At 47.2% G+C, this 16,186-nt stretch overlaps 1 pseudogene; it reads right to left on the bottom strand.

Annotated features, from left to right (window-relative positions):
- LOC118932728 (uncharacterized) overlaps positions 1–15,883 on the bottom strand; it is a 72,018-nt pseudogene extending 56,135 nt beyond the window's left edge.
- Between the last annotated feature and the right edge of the window lie 303 nt (positions 15,884–16,186).

Here is a 16,186-nt window from a genome sequence, read left to right as displayed (position 1 = left end):
GAATGAATAAACGAAATGTGGTCTGTACAGGCAATGGAATATCATTCAACCTTTAAAAAAAGGAAGTTCTGACACATGCTACAACATGGTTGAACCTTGAGGACATTGTGCTAAGTGAATAAGCCAGTTACAAAAAGACAAATACTGTATGATCCCATTTATATGAGGTGCCTGGAGTGGTCAAATCCATAGCGACAAGAAGGAGAACGGTGGCTGCCAGGGGCTGGGGGAGGGGAGGATGGGCCATTACTGTTAAAAAGATTCAGAGTGTCAGGTTTTCAGGATGAAGGAGTTCTGAAAATGGATGGTGGTAGTGGTTGCACAACAATGTGAATGCATTTAATGACAAATGGTTAAAACGATAAATTTTATGCTAGGTATAGTTTACCACAATAAAAAAAGTTGCACACCCGGAAGCCCCACACTCCATAAAGCCTCTCTTCTGCTCAGCTTTTCCCACAGTTCCGGTCACCCAGCCCCTCACTGCAGAGCCACCGCCCCACCTTCCCTGCTACATCTCCAGCCAGACTCCCACCCCTACCCTCGCACACTCCTCCCCAGCCCCGCTGGTCTCCTTACTTGTTTCCAACTCACTAATTTCATACCAGCCTTAGGGCCTCGGTGCCCGCTGTCCCTTCTGCTGGAAAGGCTGTGCCCCAGATTTCTATCGGGTTTCTTCCTCATCCTCTCCAACTCCCAGACCAAATGTTACCTCCTCAGAGGTGCTCTCTGACCTCCTGGGCTAAGAGCCTCCATCCCCACTCCTGTCATCTTTACCCTTTACCCAAAGCTTTGTCTCTTTATAGCATCTATCACCACCCGAAGTACTACTTGGGACCTACCTGCCATCTACTTTATTAGGATGTCAACTCCAGACAACAGGAATCCTTTTGTATGCCATAGAACAGCACCTGGCACATAGTAGGCATTTGCTAAACAGTTTTTGATGACTGGAGGATGACCCCATTGATGTACAGTATTTATGACCTATACATTCTGTTATATCTCTGCAGATGTGCATATACAGGAAAGGCCTGGAAGGCTGCCCCCTCGAACCCCCCTCAGGCATACAGTAGTGAACCAAGAAGGAATGTGGGCAGAAGGGCCTGCAGGCAGTGGCCGGCAAGGGACCTTCCACGGTTTGCTCAGTGCACCAAGGATTGCCTGAACCTGCAGTGGAGAACATAGTCAGCTGTGTGGCATCTGTGTCGTATTTTAAGAAGAGCTCCAAAGGTAGTGATGCCATGTCCCAGTAGGAAGTGTCCATGTGTGATTTTTCTCACCTGACCTTCTCAGAAGCCCCTTGGGGGGTATTGTTACTACCTCCGTTTCAAGGTGAATCTCATTCTCTATTCCCCAGGGTCACTGAGCTCCTGACACATGCCAGGTACTCTTCTGGGCTGAGACACCAGAATGAGGAGACAATCTGGTCCTCATGGCATTTACACTTTAGCAGGAAGGGCAAGCAAGAAACAGGTAAATAAATTCTTCCCTCTGTGGGGGAAGAATGATAGGATTAATGCAAAAAAGTGCCAGGTAGGAGGAGCAGAGAGAGCAGGAGAGACCAGTGGGGGCACGGATATAACTGAGGTAAGGAGTCCAGGAAAACCCTTGCTGGGTAGGGGACATTTAAGCAAAGACCTAAAGGAGGGGAGTGAGGAGTGAGCCATGGGGATCCATGCAGGCAAAGCAAGTGCAAAGGCCCTGAGGTGGGAGCATCCCTGGCCTGCTGGAGCACTAGCCAGGAGGCCACTATGGCGAGGGGGCAGCTCTAGGAGAGGGAGGCTCAGAGAGATGATGCCAGGAGGAGGGCAGCCGAGAGCAATATCTTGGGCCTGGTTGACTGCAGAGTCAGGGCTCCTGACAACAGAGGACCTGACCTATTCCTAAGGAGAGAGACCATAGGGGTTGAGAGTGCAGTGGGTACCCATCACTGCCCCGGGGTGCTGGGAGACAGGGGTGAAGCCACCTCCCTCCTGGGGTTGCCACTCCAAAGGAGAGAGGGGAGGAGCCTGCGAGGAGTCAGCTGGGAACCTGGGTAGACTGCGTGGTGGTCGCTCCCTTGCTGTGTGTGTTGGGGGGTGGGGGTGGGGTACCCAGGCACACCTTCCTGCCTCCCCATGTGTGTCCATGTGAGCACACATGCTCCTACATGGCTGTGTGGGGTCTCGAAGTAAACGGCGGTCTCCTTAGCCCTCCATGTCTGGGTGAGTGTGGGCATCCTTGCCTTGGCCTTGTGGGTGTTTGTACATCCCAGAAGGTCCCCATGTCCATTAGGGGGCACGTATGTGCATCTTTATGTATAAAAATGCGAGTGCGTCATCACAAATGTGTAGTGGTTAAGATCTCTGCCCTGCAGCATGACTCCTAGGTTCTGTCATCTACTTGGTATGATTTTGGTGAATTACCTAATCCCTCTCTGCCTCACTTTCCCCATCAGTAAAATGGGAAAATTAATAAAATGTGCCTCATGTGGTTGTGGTGGGGATCAAATAATATATGTGAAATGTTGGAACGGTGCTGGCACATGTTAAGAGAAATGTGTGGACTGTTATTACATTAAGGTCTGTCTGTCTGTGTCTGTCTGTGTGTCTGAGCGCCTGTGTTCATGTTGACGTGCCCAGTCATGTGCAGGTTGGCATGTCTGAGTGCACACCCTGCCCATGTCTCTGTCTGCAGGCACAGCCGCGGTCCTGGCCCTGCATTTGCAGTCCCCTCTGGCCGATGAGGAAACACACTGGCTTGGGTGTGGGCCAGGGCAAGGGCTGGCAGGAGGGGGCTCCCACCACGGCCTGGCCAGCTGGACTTTTCACAGCCCAGCGACTCTGTCCCTCTGAGTGACCAAGTGGCTAAGCAGGAAGGCAAAGGAAGGGCCATTCCTCTGCGCTGCCCTCGGCCTGTGCTATGGCCATCCCTGTCCCTGACCACAGGTATTGAGCTCACACATCTGATGCTCCCAGGATCAGAGGACACCAGACAGCAGGAGCAAGTCTGAGCCACCTCTGTGCCCCCATGTCACAGCATCAGTCTTAGGGACAGCTGACACTGAGAGCTGCTTGTTAGGCCCTGTTCTGTACTTGGCCAAACTCACCTAAATGTCACCTCTATTTTCTGAGATAGGTCCTTCCATTAGCCCCACTTTGCAGGTAGCGAAACTGAGGCACAGAGAGAGTTGCTTAAATCATAGAGACAGTAAGCAGAAAGTCCAGAATTTAAACCTGGTTGTCAGCTCCAGAAGTTGCAATCTTCTGCCACATCTCTTTTACTGAATTAAGTGTACTGATTAAATATATATTAAATGAGTGCCTCAATGAATGAGAGAGAGAGAAGAGAGAGGACTGTGATGGAGGAAGGAGGCTGAGGAAAAGGTTGGGGAGTGGTTCTGGCAGAGGAGGGGACCAGCTTGGCGCCCTAATGGGAAACCCTGGGCGGGGAGGGGAGGGGGACGGGGCCAGATGGTGGGGGTCTGCAAGGCCAAGCAGAGGGTCTTGAATCTGAGCTGGCTCCACTCTTCAGAGATCTGGCCACACTGAGGTGCCGTGGGGACAGGCCACCTGGATCCTTCTTTGTGGATAAACTGGTGAGCTGAGTCCAGGCCTCTGGGAGAGCTTATGGCTGAAGGCAGGTTTACAGAGTTGGTTAGAACACAATCTCTGCAGCCAGTCTGGGGGGGGGGAACCCCAGAGCCCTTGCTGCTTGGCCAGAGGACCTTGGGGGCAACCTCCTGTTAGAGAGCCTCAAGTTTCTCATCTGAATCAACTTGTCATTAGCCCAATGCTTGACACATAGTACTCAATAAACAATCATCTACTATCAAACAAGGACTTTAAAATAACTATAAAAATCAATTAAAGGATCTAGTGGAAAAGGTAGGCAACATGCACAAACATATGAGGAGTTTAGGAAGAGAAAGGGAAGCTATAAATAAACAAAAGCTGACCGAAAATGCTAGAACTGTGCTAGGAAAGAAAAATATGATATCGGAGAGAAAGCATTCTTTTGATGATATTGTCAGCTGGACCCAGGAGAGGAAAGTGAACCTGGTGTTGGGAGAGAAATCTCCAAACTGAAAAGTGAAAAATAAGAATAAAAATTCATCATGTAGCCTTCCTAGATTTGTTAGATACTTGCAGCCCAGTGCAGACACATGATACTCAATGGTATCATTCCTTCTCTCATCTAACAAATATGTACTGAACTCCTAAGAGATACCAGACAGTGTTCTTGGTACTAGAATCTCAACAGTGATCAAACAGACAAAGGTCCTGCTCCCATGGAGCATACACCTAAGGGGTGAGTCAATTAATAAGTAAGTAAAACATAGTATGTTAAATGGTGCTGATCCTATGGAGAAAAAAATAGGAGGGGGTCAGCAAGAGCAGTGGAGAGGGATGCAATTTTAGATAATGTGGTGAGGGAGGTCTCAATATGGTGGCATTTTGGCAAAGACCTAAGTAGGTAAAGGAAGAAACCATTGTGATTATCTGGAAGAGCACTTCAGGCAGAATGGACAGCTGGTGCAAAGGTCCTGGGGCATGAGTGCTTACCATTAGTTAGTGAAAATCCAGAAGGCAGGGTGGCCAGAGCTGAATGATTGAGAATGATGGGAAATAAGGTCACAGAGGTAAATGGGATGTCAGGGGTTGGGGGGTCCACCAGGAGGAAAACAGATGATCACATAGGGATTTTGACTTCACTTGTGAGTGAATGGGAGCTATTGGAGGATTTCAATAAAAAATGACACAATCTTACTTCTGTTTCAATAGGATCCCTCTGGCTGCTGTGTGGAGTGCAGACCTGAGGGGGCCAAGTGGAAGCAAAGAGGCCAGTGGTAAGTCTCCTTTGACTATCCAGGTGAGATTATGGCACCTGGATTGAAGGTGAAGGCAGTGGGGACAGTGGCAGGTTTTAGATTCAGGGTGCATTTCAAAGGTTGGGCTGATGTTGGGAGCATCATTGCTGTTATTGCTGCTGTCTTTAGGGCTAACCAGCCCCCCAAAACTCCTTTAGGGAGTCCACCCCAGACAAGCAGGAGCAAAGCTGCTTACCTACCGGGCCACTCCCACCAGGAGAAGCTTATTGCTCTTGTTGGGTGGCCAGCTGCCAAGGCCCATCTCCTAGAACAAGGTGGGGCAGGCTTCTAGCCCCCAGGCAGCCCTGGGTGGGCAGCATGCTCAGGTCAGCTCCTCACAGCCCCAGCTCCTCAGCTTCAAGTCCAAGTTGTTTGTTTACTCAGAATCAGCAACAGTCAACAGCAGATTCATCTGCAGAAATTGGTCCCTGCAGCACCAGGTGCCCCCACCTGTCCCCCAAACCTTCATGGAAGGAAGCGGCAACCTCGCCAAGACAACCCAGCTGATGCCTGATTCCCCGGCCCGCCCTCTCCCTCTCCACAGCACTGCCCAGTCTCGCCCCTGCCTCTGCCTGGCTGTCATGGGCTCCTTGCTGATCCTCCGGATCCATCTGACCTTCTTCCATCCACCCACTCAGAGCAGGAGAGGGCTTTTCTGAAAAAATCTAACAACTCTAAACTTCCCACCTTTCTCTACCTGGCAAGCTCCCATTTGTCCATCACATCCAAGGTCAATGCCCTCTTCCCAGAAGCCTTCTTAACCAGCCCCAGGCTGGATTCTCCTCCTCCCTCCCACAGTCCCAGTGTCCTCTTCCCTTATTCCACTCACATTGTATTACAAGGAGGAGATAAGTCTGGCACACATGCCCCTCCCCACTGCCATGGCAGACATCACTAAACCATCAGTGCGCTCATCCCCACTGAGCCTGGATACAGCCTCAGGGTCACACCATTCTAGGAGTACAGTAATTGAAAAGAGGTGAATAGGTAGGTTAAGACCTATTTTCATCTCCAATTGCCATTGATGATTGCACCACACACACACACACACACACACACACACACGCCTTTAGACCATGGCTTCCTGGAGGGCAGGGTTAAGATCTTACTCATCTCTCTCCTGAATGCCCCAGAGGACCCAGCACTAAGGAAACTCAAGAAGCCTTATCTTATACCCAGCCTCACTGTGGCCTGGAGATGGCCGAGAAGAACCTCTCTGACAGCTTCCCTATCCCACTTCACAGATAAGACAGCTGAGGTCTAGAGAGAAGGCATCCACCCAAAGCTACCAGAAAAGACAAGCAGCACCATCCAGGGCCAGACTCCTGATCACCCCACCTCCCCTACCCAGCTGGGGCTCTCTAGGCTACACTGAACTTCCCAGAATTTCTCTGGTACCAAATTCCAATAAGCATTTGTGTCTGACTCATTTGCCCTCTCAGGAGGAAACTCACAGACCATTAGGGGAAAATTTGGGGGAACTGAAACCTTTCCCCTCTCTTGACTCTCCTTCCAACTCTGTCTACATTAACTGCTATGTTCTATCTTGGGTTAAAAGACAAGGTTTATAGGGTAGAAGTTAGGTTCTACAGCATTTCCCAAAAATGTCCCACGTCCTGTGATAAAAGGATTCTGGGGCCAAGGTGTTCTGGTAATTCTACATGAATGAAGATTCACATTACATGTTAGCACCTAAGAGAATCTAAATCAAGCAGAAAATTTTGGTCAAATTTTGCTTAATCTGGTTCTTCAAACTTACTTAACCACACAGCCCTTTTCTGCAAAGTTCCTGTTTGCATCTCTATGAGGTTTTTTTTTTTTTTTTTTTGCATCAGAAACCTCACTAGAGCTAGTTTAGAAAACAAGAAGAATATGTTAGCTTTTGTGACTGTAAAGTCTAGAAGTCATGAGGGTACAGTTAGATCAAGCCTTGATCTATTTCTTGGGTTTCTTGGGAATTTCCTGTGGATCTCTACTCCCTCCTCTGTGCATTTGTCAGTTTCATCCTCTGTCTGGCTTCCCTCATCGCAGCAAAATGGCTGCAGCAGTTCTGGGGGTCACATCTGAGTACCCACTGAACATAGGAAGAGAAGCCTTCTTATCTCTCCATTATGGACTGTATATCCTGGCTCTACTAGGCTAGGATTGCCTGAGCCAATCTCCAGGCAAGAGGAATGGTCATCAGTCAATGAGACCCCACCCTAGGGATAAAATAACATTTCTACAAAGCTTACGGCAATGTCCTCTCCCTAGTAATGCTCATCCTGCCTACCCTACCCCATTTTTTCCTGCTGAGAGAACTGATTTGTTCCCACTGCAGTGGTGATCCATTGATCTCAAGGAGGGTAGGCACCTTCCTGAGCCCTGAGGATGAATCTTGATTTGTTCAAAGGCCATGTAACCTTATTCTTCTTGACGAACAGTTGGCTCAGGAATGACCACACATGATGTGGTTCTGGCTAGTGAGATGCAAACAAAACTCTGCTGGGTGGCTCTTCTGGGAAAACTTTTGTCTTTCTTTTCTTTTTTTTTTTTCTTAATTTCAGCCTAATCTCTCATGCATGGTAACTACCAGTCTCTTCTTTGTGTCTATTAGTCTATTTCTGTTTTGTTTTGCTTTGTTTTTATATTCCACATATAAGTGAAATCATATGGGATTTGTCTTTCTCTGCCTATTTTATTTCACATAACATAATACCCTCTAAGTCCATCTATGTTGTTGCAAATGGCAAGATCTCTTCATTTTTAATGGCTGAATAATACTCCATTGCGTATATGTCCACCTCTTCTTTATCTATTCATCTATTGATGGCATTTTGGTTGCTTCTGTAGTTTGTCTATTGTAAATAATGTAGCAATAAACATAGGAGTGTATATATCTTTTTGAACAGTGACCTTGTTTTCTTCAGTTAATTCCCAGAAGTGGAATTGCTGGGTCATATGATATTTCTATTTTTAGTTTTTTTGAGGGACCTCCATACTACTTTCCACCGTGGCTGCTTTACATTCCCACTAACAGTGGAGAAGGGTTCCCTTTTCTCCACATCCTCACTAACACTTGTTATTTCTTGTCTTCTGGATAGTGGCTATTCTGGCTGGTGTGAAGTAATCTCATTGTGGTTTTAATCGCATTTCTCTGATGATCAGTGAAAAAAGTTGCACGTTTTTTCATATTCCTGTTGGCCATCTGTATGTCTTCTTTGGAAAAAAATGTCTATTCAGGTCATCTGCCCATTTTTTAATTGGGTTATTTGTTTTTTTGGTGTTGAGTCATATGAGTTCTTTATATATTTTGGCTGTTAGCCTCTTGTCGGATATTTCATGTACAGATATATTCTCCCATAGGGGTAGGTTGCCTTTTGGTTTTGTTGATGGTCTCCTTTGTTGTGCAGAAGCTTTTTAGTTTGATGTAGTCCCACTTGTTTATTTTTGTTTTGTTTCCCTTCCCTGGGAAGACATATCCAGAAAAGAATTACTCATACTGATGTTCAGGAGATTCCTTCCTATGTTTTCTCCTAAGAGTTTTATGGTTTCCAGTCTTTAATCCATTTTGAGCTTACCTTTGTGAACGATATAATAAGACAGTCATCTAGTTTCATTCTCTTGCATGTAGCTCTCCAGTTTTCCCAACACCATTTATTGAAGAGACTATCTTTTCCCCATTGTATATTCTTGCCTCCTTTGTCATATATTAATTGACCATACATATGTGGGATTATTTCTGGGCTCTCTATTCTGTTCCATTGATCCATGTATCTATTCTTGTAACATACTGTTTTAATGTGCCAGTACCACACTGTTTTAATCACTGTAGCTTTATAGTATATTATTCTGACATAAAGAACAAGCATGGCTGATGTGTACCCTTGCTCCATTACCACTCATTCTCAAACGTAGAATGAGGATTTAATATCTGGAGGTCTGGCAGCCATCTTGGAACCATGAAGCAAGAACTGTGAAAACAAATGCCACTGTACCAAAGATGGCAGTACAGAAAGATAGACTCAGAGGCCCACACAGCATCTTTGGACAGTTGCATATACCTTGAACTGCAATTTTAAGTAAATATTTAGAAATTCATATTTGTTTAAGCCAAAGACATTCCCAACTGACATAAAGCCAAGTTGTATTTTGCAAACTGGGACTTATGAGAGAGCAGAGAGACACAGCCTTGGAGACAAAGTTCAAGTTTCATTGAATCCCAGAGACTTTCTTAAACACAGTCTGCCCCAGGAATATTTGTGAAAAAACAGATCACCCAAGCCTTTGGCTCCACTCTAGCAGAGGGTTGAATGTTCCCTTTGCTGAGTGAGGTAACAGGATCCATACCTGGAGTCACAACAACTCCCATCACAGGGATGCTTTGGGGCTGATTTCAGAGACCTTTAATGATGCCAACACAGAAGCACATTCTTGAATCCAGATATCAGTTGAGGTTCAGCAAAACAGATCCAGAGCCTTACATTTCTATCCCCTCACCCCTAGCCCAGTCATCTCACTTCTGGGTTCCCTTCTGAGAAAATAACCCAAAATAAGAGGATAAAAATGCTAAGAAGATGAATATTTTTATCACAGCACATTTATAATAGCCCCAAAACTTGGCAAATCTAAATGTCCTACAACAGGGAAAAGATTAAGAAAGCGATGGAATATTACATCGTCTTGAAAAATGATGTTTACAAAGCTTGTAATAGCAAAGGGAAATATTCATGATATTTGTTAATAAGAAAGCCAGCTACAGCATTTTATATATCTGGCATGATCTCAATTATACAAAAATTACACAGGGGAAGAAAAAAATACACTGATATGTTGAAAGTGATTGTGCCTGGTTGGGGTTATGGTACTTTTGTGTGTGTGTGTCAGGGGGTGTTCCTGCTGTTTTATATTTTCCCATTTTGCCTATGTGTTCTACTTTTGTAAGCAGAAAGAACAAAGTTGACTTCTCTTTTTAAAGTATCCAGGACCCTCCACTGTGTGAGATCATTGCTGTCATCTCCCCGCCAGTAAAGCGGATAATCAAGGGCTTCCTAGAGTAGGTGACCCCTTTAGGCCTTGGGCTAAAATAAAAACAAGTTTCCAAACCTGGTGTATTTGATTAATATCTTGGAATTCTTTTACAGGCAAAGGGAGGGGTGGGAAAAGGGGAAGATCAACACCCTATTTTTAAATGGTGACGTGAGCTCACAGGAACTGAAGAGGTACACACCATTCCAGGCCTTATGCAAATCTATGCAAATGAGCCACACTCTGGCTAAGCTAGAATTCTGGGTCTCACTGAGCTGAGCTGGGAAGAGAAGAGGGAAGGGAGGCAATAGTGATGGCCACCATTCATTGAACGCCTACTAAGTGTCCAGCTTGCAAAGCAGTTTCATAGCCTCGAGTTCCTCTGTCCGTCAGCACAACCTGAGGTATAGGTAAGATGCCTAGTGAGCTAAGTGATACTCAAAGAAGGAAGTAACCTGTGCAAGATCAGAGCAACCAGCCAATTCCCAAGCCAGGGGTGCTTTGACCAAGGCAGGCAACTCTGGGGCACAAGGGCGTGGTGCTTCTGGCTGGTCAGTCCTTGGTGTGGAGAGGAGAGAGGTACAGGCTTTTGGTTTCCATGAAAGGTCCAGAACTCCTGGGTGCAAGGACATTAGATAGCCAGGTGGGATACATGCACAGACATTAGTCCTCACCTGGCCTTTGCACTTGCTGTGTCCTCTGCCTAGAACACTCTGCAGACATCTACTGGCTTGTCACAGCTCCTCAGTCAGCCTTCTGCCCCAGGGTCGCCTTATCACATGGTCTTAGCTGACTACTCTACCTAAAAGACCATCACCTGTCTGTGTCTCCCAGCCCTAGCACCCACACCCTGCCCTGCTTGGTTTCTCTATTGCACTTATGACCTCCTTTATATATGTATTTGCTTATGGCAAGTAAGTGCTGTGGGAGTAGGGAGTTTAGCTTTTGAATTGGCCTCTGTGTTTCCAACCCCTGGTACATACTTGGTTTTTAAGACCCAAATGTCAAATGAATTAATGAATAAATAAGTGAATCTCAACTCCCTCAGGACCTAGTTACACAACCTTGGACAATGACCCAACAGCAATAATAATAACAGTAATTATTAGTGGTACATTATTATTATTATAACTAACATTTCTGAGCACATACTTTTATATTCCTTTCCTCATTTAATCCTCACATCGACCACCTGAGGCAGGAAACATAATTGCTCCCATTAGACAGCTGCCGAGACAGAGGCTCCAAAAAGTCGGGTAAGCAGCCCAGAATGAAAGGGCACAGCCCACAGAGCCAGGTCTTGAACCAAGCGTTTCTGATTCTGGAACATAGTTCTCTGCCTACCACGTGATTCCACCCAATGACAGGGCAGGGGCTACATCTGCATCCATCATATCTGTATTCCCTGTGCCTGGCACTGAGTAATTTGCCTGGATAAGTATTAGTTACATTAATCAGTGGTTCTCAAAGTGTAGTTTATGGACCACCAGCTGCAGCAGAAGCAGCCTGGAAACTTGCTAGAAATGTTGATTCTCCGGGCTGGCTGCCGACTTATGGAATCACACTAGTGTGCCCCTGGAGTATGAGAACTACAGGGATGAATGAATGGATGTCCCCAACTGGTTGTTTGCCAATCATCCGGGAAGGTCACAGCAAGAGTGAAATGAGACACTCACCCAGTACTGGACCTGGCAGGGTTTTCAAGTTTTGCAGATTCCTCCCACAAATGACTGGAGGAAAAGTTTTCAGCTCTATTGTCAGGCCTTTGATTTCAGCCTCTCCTGGCTGGAAGATACCACCTTGTCAGATGGGGTGGGGAGCTGGGAGTGATGGAGTTGGAGCAGGAGGATCTATTATTAATTACCATGTAACATCGATTAAGAGCCCACAGGGCACTATAGCAGCAAGGAGCTGGGGACAGCCTCCACTCCTGCCTGGAAGGGAAAATGCTTAGCAACATTATGAAAGGAAATACTCATCCTATAGCAGTCCTGAGCAAAAATGTCCAGGGGTGGGAAATTTTCCTCTCCCAGGTATCTCTCCTCCTGGAGCAGGGCAGCCACTTTCTCAGTCTGGGGCAGGTTTATGTTATGGGAGGGTGGACCTGCTGACCTATGACCCACCTGAGGGCTTGGGGTGGATTGACAGATCACTCCATGATTGACAGACTGAAAGTACATGCTCTTTGCCCATTTCTAGGGAGTTGGATTGCTCAGCCTGGTCTCTTGAGAAAGCAGTTCAAGGTGGCTGGATTTTTCTGATTTTTTGAGAGATGGAGGCAAACTAGACTTAGATGTCAAATCTCCTAATGTTTAAATACAGTTAAGATAAATTCTGAGTTGATAACTTTTCTAGCTACTCAGCTGACATTGTCACATTTAATTCTTTCAGCAACTCCATCTCTATCTTCTAGATGAAGAAACTGAGGCTCAGAGTGGTCACTCACATAGCAAATTGGTGGGGGATTCAAGCCCACATGTTTCCTGAGTCCTTGCTTTCTCTACTGGACCACTCAGGTGTGCTGCCCCTTGTGTCCCCAAACCACCTGAATGCATTCCAGAAAGTCTACAACTATTACCCAGGTCAGGCTACACCCCTCCAAATTGTCTCACACCAGGTGTAGCATGGAAACCCCTCAGTCAGACAGCACATCCATGTGCTTGGATTTGAACATCTGCCCATTCCATCTATACTGTGTTCCTAGAGGTGACTCCCTGCTCCTCCCAGAATTATGTGACCAGGAGCCAGCCTCACCTTACCACTGCGTCTGCTCCTGATCTTTGACCTCACATTTCCAAGAGTGTCAAGCAGGACTGACCAACCACCCTCACCCTGGAACCATGAGAGCACCACGGACTCTATTTTTCCTGCCACTGACTAGTCTCAAGCTTTAAGCAAGACCCTATCCTCCTCTGGGACTCAATTTCTTCTATATGCCAAAGAGGACTATTTGGATTGAAGAATCACATTCTTAACCTCATTAGTTCTATGATCAAACTACTGACCAAGTCATTCCTAAACTCCAGAGAGAGAAGATAGACTTCATAGGTGATGACATCAAAATACTAGCCAACATTGTTTTACTGCTATCTATGCACCAGGCACTTATGCAGATTATTTTTGTTTAGCTCTCACACCAACCCTACTAAGAAGGTGGTATTGTTAAATGCCCTTCACCGAGATGAGATCAAGGCTGAAGGAGGTAAAGTATTCTAGAGCACATGCTCTCAGGTCCACCCCACATCCTCTCCCATGGTCCTAAAACATGAAGCTTGCTGGCTTCTTCTAAATTTCTCCATCTGTAATCCAGACCACACCAAGTCCCTGAGGGCTGAACAAGCTGCTCTGTTTCCCAGGAAACTGTTTTGAGCCCTGAGGACTGATTAAGGAGTCTACAAACTTGGGAAAGAATTTTTAAACTGGCACAGGTGACTGCAGATCTCCAGAGAGGCAGTAAGCTTCCCACCCTGCAGGTGTGCAAGCTGAGGCCAGGCAATGGATCTGGGGAATTTGTAGCAGGGATTCCAACATCAGATAGGGAAGCAGAGGGAGTGAGCTAAATCAGTGGCTTTCTGGGAGAACGTGGCGAAGAGGCACACTGCCTGGGTCCAAATCCTACTTACTTTGTTATGTGACCTTGGGCAAGCTACCAAACTTCTCTTTGCTCAGTGTCCTTGCCTTTACAACACAGCTGGTAATAGGACCTATCTCATTGTATTGTGTAAGATTACACAAATTAATATGTGAAACATTTAGCACAGTGCCTGGCACATGGTAAGTCTGTGAAGCATCAACAATTACTTTCAAACTTTTTATTTTAACTTTGGAGTCTTATCTTCCAGTTGCAACTTCAGTGGATGCCAATACAAGAAATAAATCAAAGAGAAGCTGCCACCTGAGTTGGTGGGAGCTGGGGGCACAGGAGCCCTGTCAAATCTGCCCCTTCCCACAAAAGTCTCAACACCACATCAGAGATCTGTGGGGTCAATATGCCAACCACAGCCTATGCTACCACAGTCCCTCCACCTCAGAGGCTCAGAAATGCTCCCTACCATCAAAATCCTGTCTGCGTGGGCCTTTCAAACTATGGCATTCGGTTTCTACATTTCACAGATGGGAAAACTGAGGCCAGGAGAGGAATGGGAGCTTGCAGGGGTCACCAGCCAGTTGAGGGACAAGTTCCCCTAGGCGAGCAGAGGGGCTTCTTAGCTCTCTTCCAGAAAAAAACAAATACCATGTCAGAGAGGGGCCCACAGAGCCTCCTCAATGCCCCCCGCCCCACCGATGCAGGGCCCCCCACTGCAGGAAGTTGGCTGCCTGTTGGGAAGTCAGCAAGAAGTAATGATATTTAGAGAAGTAAAGAAGGGTGGCAGGACCCAAGAGCAAGTGTGGCAAGAGGAGATATGACTAAGGCTGGAGGCGGGGGTGGGGCAGCCTGGAGGCAGAGAGCTGTGCCCCCAGCCCCACTCACCAAGCCTGGGAGGGAGAGACCTGGACTCAGCAGACCTAGAGGAGCACCCAAATTTGCCCTGTTTCCCTTCCCAGGACCTTGCTGCCTTCGATAATAAGGCTCCCTTCTCAGGGAAGGTATCATCACTGGCTGCCTGAGGCCTCACATCTAATAGGATTCTGTCTGAGTCCCACCTAGGGAGGCTTGTAGAGACCATTATTACACAGGGGGGACACCAGCCCAGAAGGGGATAGCAGCTTATCCAAAGTCACACAGCAGGAAGGGACAGAGCTGGGACCACCCCTCAGACATTCTGGGGCCTTACTGTTTTCATCAAAGCCTTATCCTAGTAACCATAGTCATAATAATCACAACAACAACTTCAGAGCTACATTCTCTTTGAATGCATACTATAAGGCAAGCACAATTCTCAGTTCTCATAAACAACTCCACTGGAAAGGACTGTGATCCCCATTTTACAGATGAGGAAACTGAGGCACCTCAAGGTCACAGAACCTGCCAGAGACCACACAGTTGGTCCCTGGTAGAGAGGTGATCACACAGCCCACGTCTTGATCACCATTCTCCACGGGGAGAGAGCCTTTCCAGAACTTCAAGCATTAATGCGCATGCGTGAAGGGGACTTCAGGGTTTGGGGAACCATTTAGCACTGTTGAAATCATGTGTGGGCAGCTGCCTGCCACACGGGCAATAGTTCCTCCCACACTAGCTACACACAAAAAACCCCGGCAAACTAATTTTCCCAGCTTCCTTTTTGGCTAGGAGTAGCATGTGAAAGCCGATCTGGCCAAGGAGACTTAGGTATGTCCCAGAGACAGCATTTCTCCACAATCAGAAAGCTTTTTCCTTTGTACATACTCCTTCCCCTTCTTCCTACCCGGAACAAAGGTGCAACAGCTGAGAGCTGGCAGTCATGCTGGAACCAGGAAGCATCAGAGTGTGGACAGTGCTACAAGCTAAAGATGGCAAAGGCCCTGGCAAGCAGAGCCTGGGTCCCTGCTGGCATGGATGGGAGCCACACTGGTCCCAGTGGCCCCCCCTACACTTTCTGCATATAGGCCCTTAAGCAACAAGCAGGGTATGCCTCCACAGCAGGGGCTCTGTTGCTTGTAGCTGAGTGCATTCTTTACTTTCTTAAAGGTGGAAATGAAATGGGACCCAAGGACTGCCTGACCCCAAGCCCATGCTCCCTCTGTGGAGTCGTGCTGCCTCCCAGGGGTCACACTTTCTCCCCTCCTATCTCTCCCCAAATGCACTAGCTTTAGGCCTCTACCTGAATTTCTGAGCAATTGCCCTTCAGGCCACATTGTCACCAGCCACCAGATGAACTGGCACAAGCCCACTTGGGAATTGTGAGGAACAGAATGGGAGTCTTGGCCTCAACCCACCTGCAGTGACAATTCCAGGGTTCAAAGTATCCAGCCAACTGGACCTCCAGGCTTCACATTTGCTTTGGACACAACCACCAAATGCACCCGTCCTTTATTTGACTACTAAACAAATATTTACTGAGGGCCTTCCAGGTTCCCGGTTCTCACAGGTGAACAAAGCCAGCAAGGTCCCCGGCATCAGTGCCCACATCCTACGGGAGGAGGCGGGCACATCTTGGGGCAGGAGCGGGGCAATGAGCAGACGAGCAGACGTGTTCCTCTTGACACCATTCCTCGCCTTCATAGGCACTCTATGGTGTCCATTACCTGACTTCATCCCCTCAACCACCCTGCAAAGGAGGAACCATTTTCTGTTTTACAGAAGAAACGAAGGCCACCAAATGGGACCTAAGAAGGGACTCTCCTAAGGCCACCCAGCCATGTCCAGGAGGCAACAGGGTGGGAACCTAGGTCGGTCTGCTCGCC

Source organism: Manis pentadactyla, chromosome 5 (genome assembly GCF_030020395.1).
Source record: "Manis pentadactyla isolate mManPen7 chromosome 5, mManPen7.hap1, whole genome shotgun sequence".
NCBI classification, from domain to species: Eukaryota; Metazoa; Chordata; class Mammalia; order Pholidota; family Manidae; genus Manis; species Manis pentadactyla.
The sequence above is the reverse complement of the archived record's forward strand: the minus strand, read 5'-3'. Positions and strand labels throughout refer to the sequence as shown.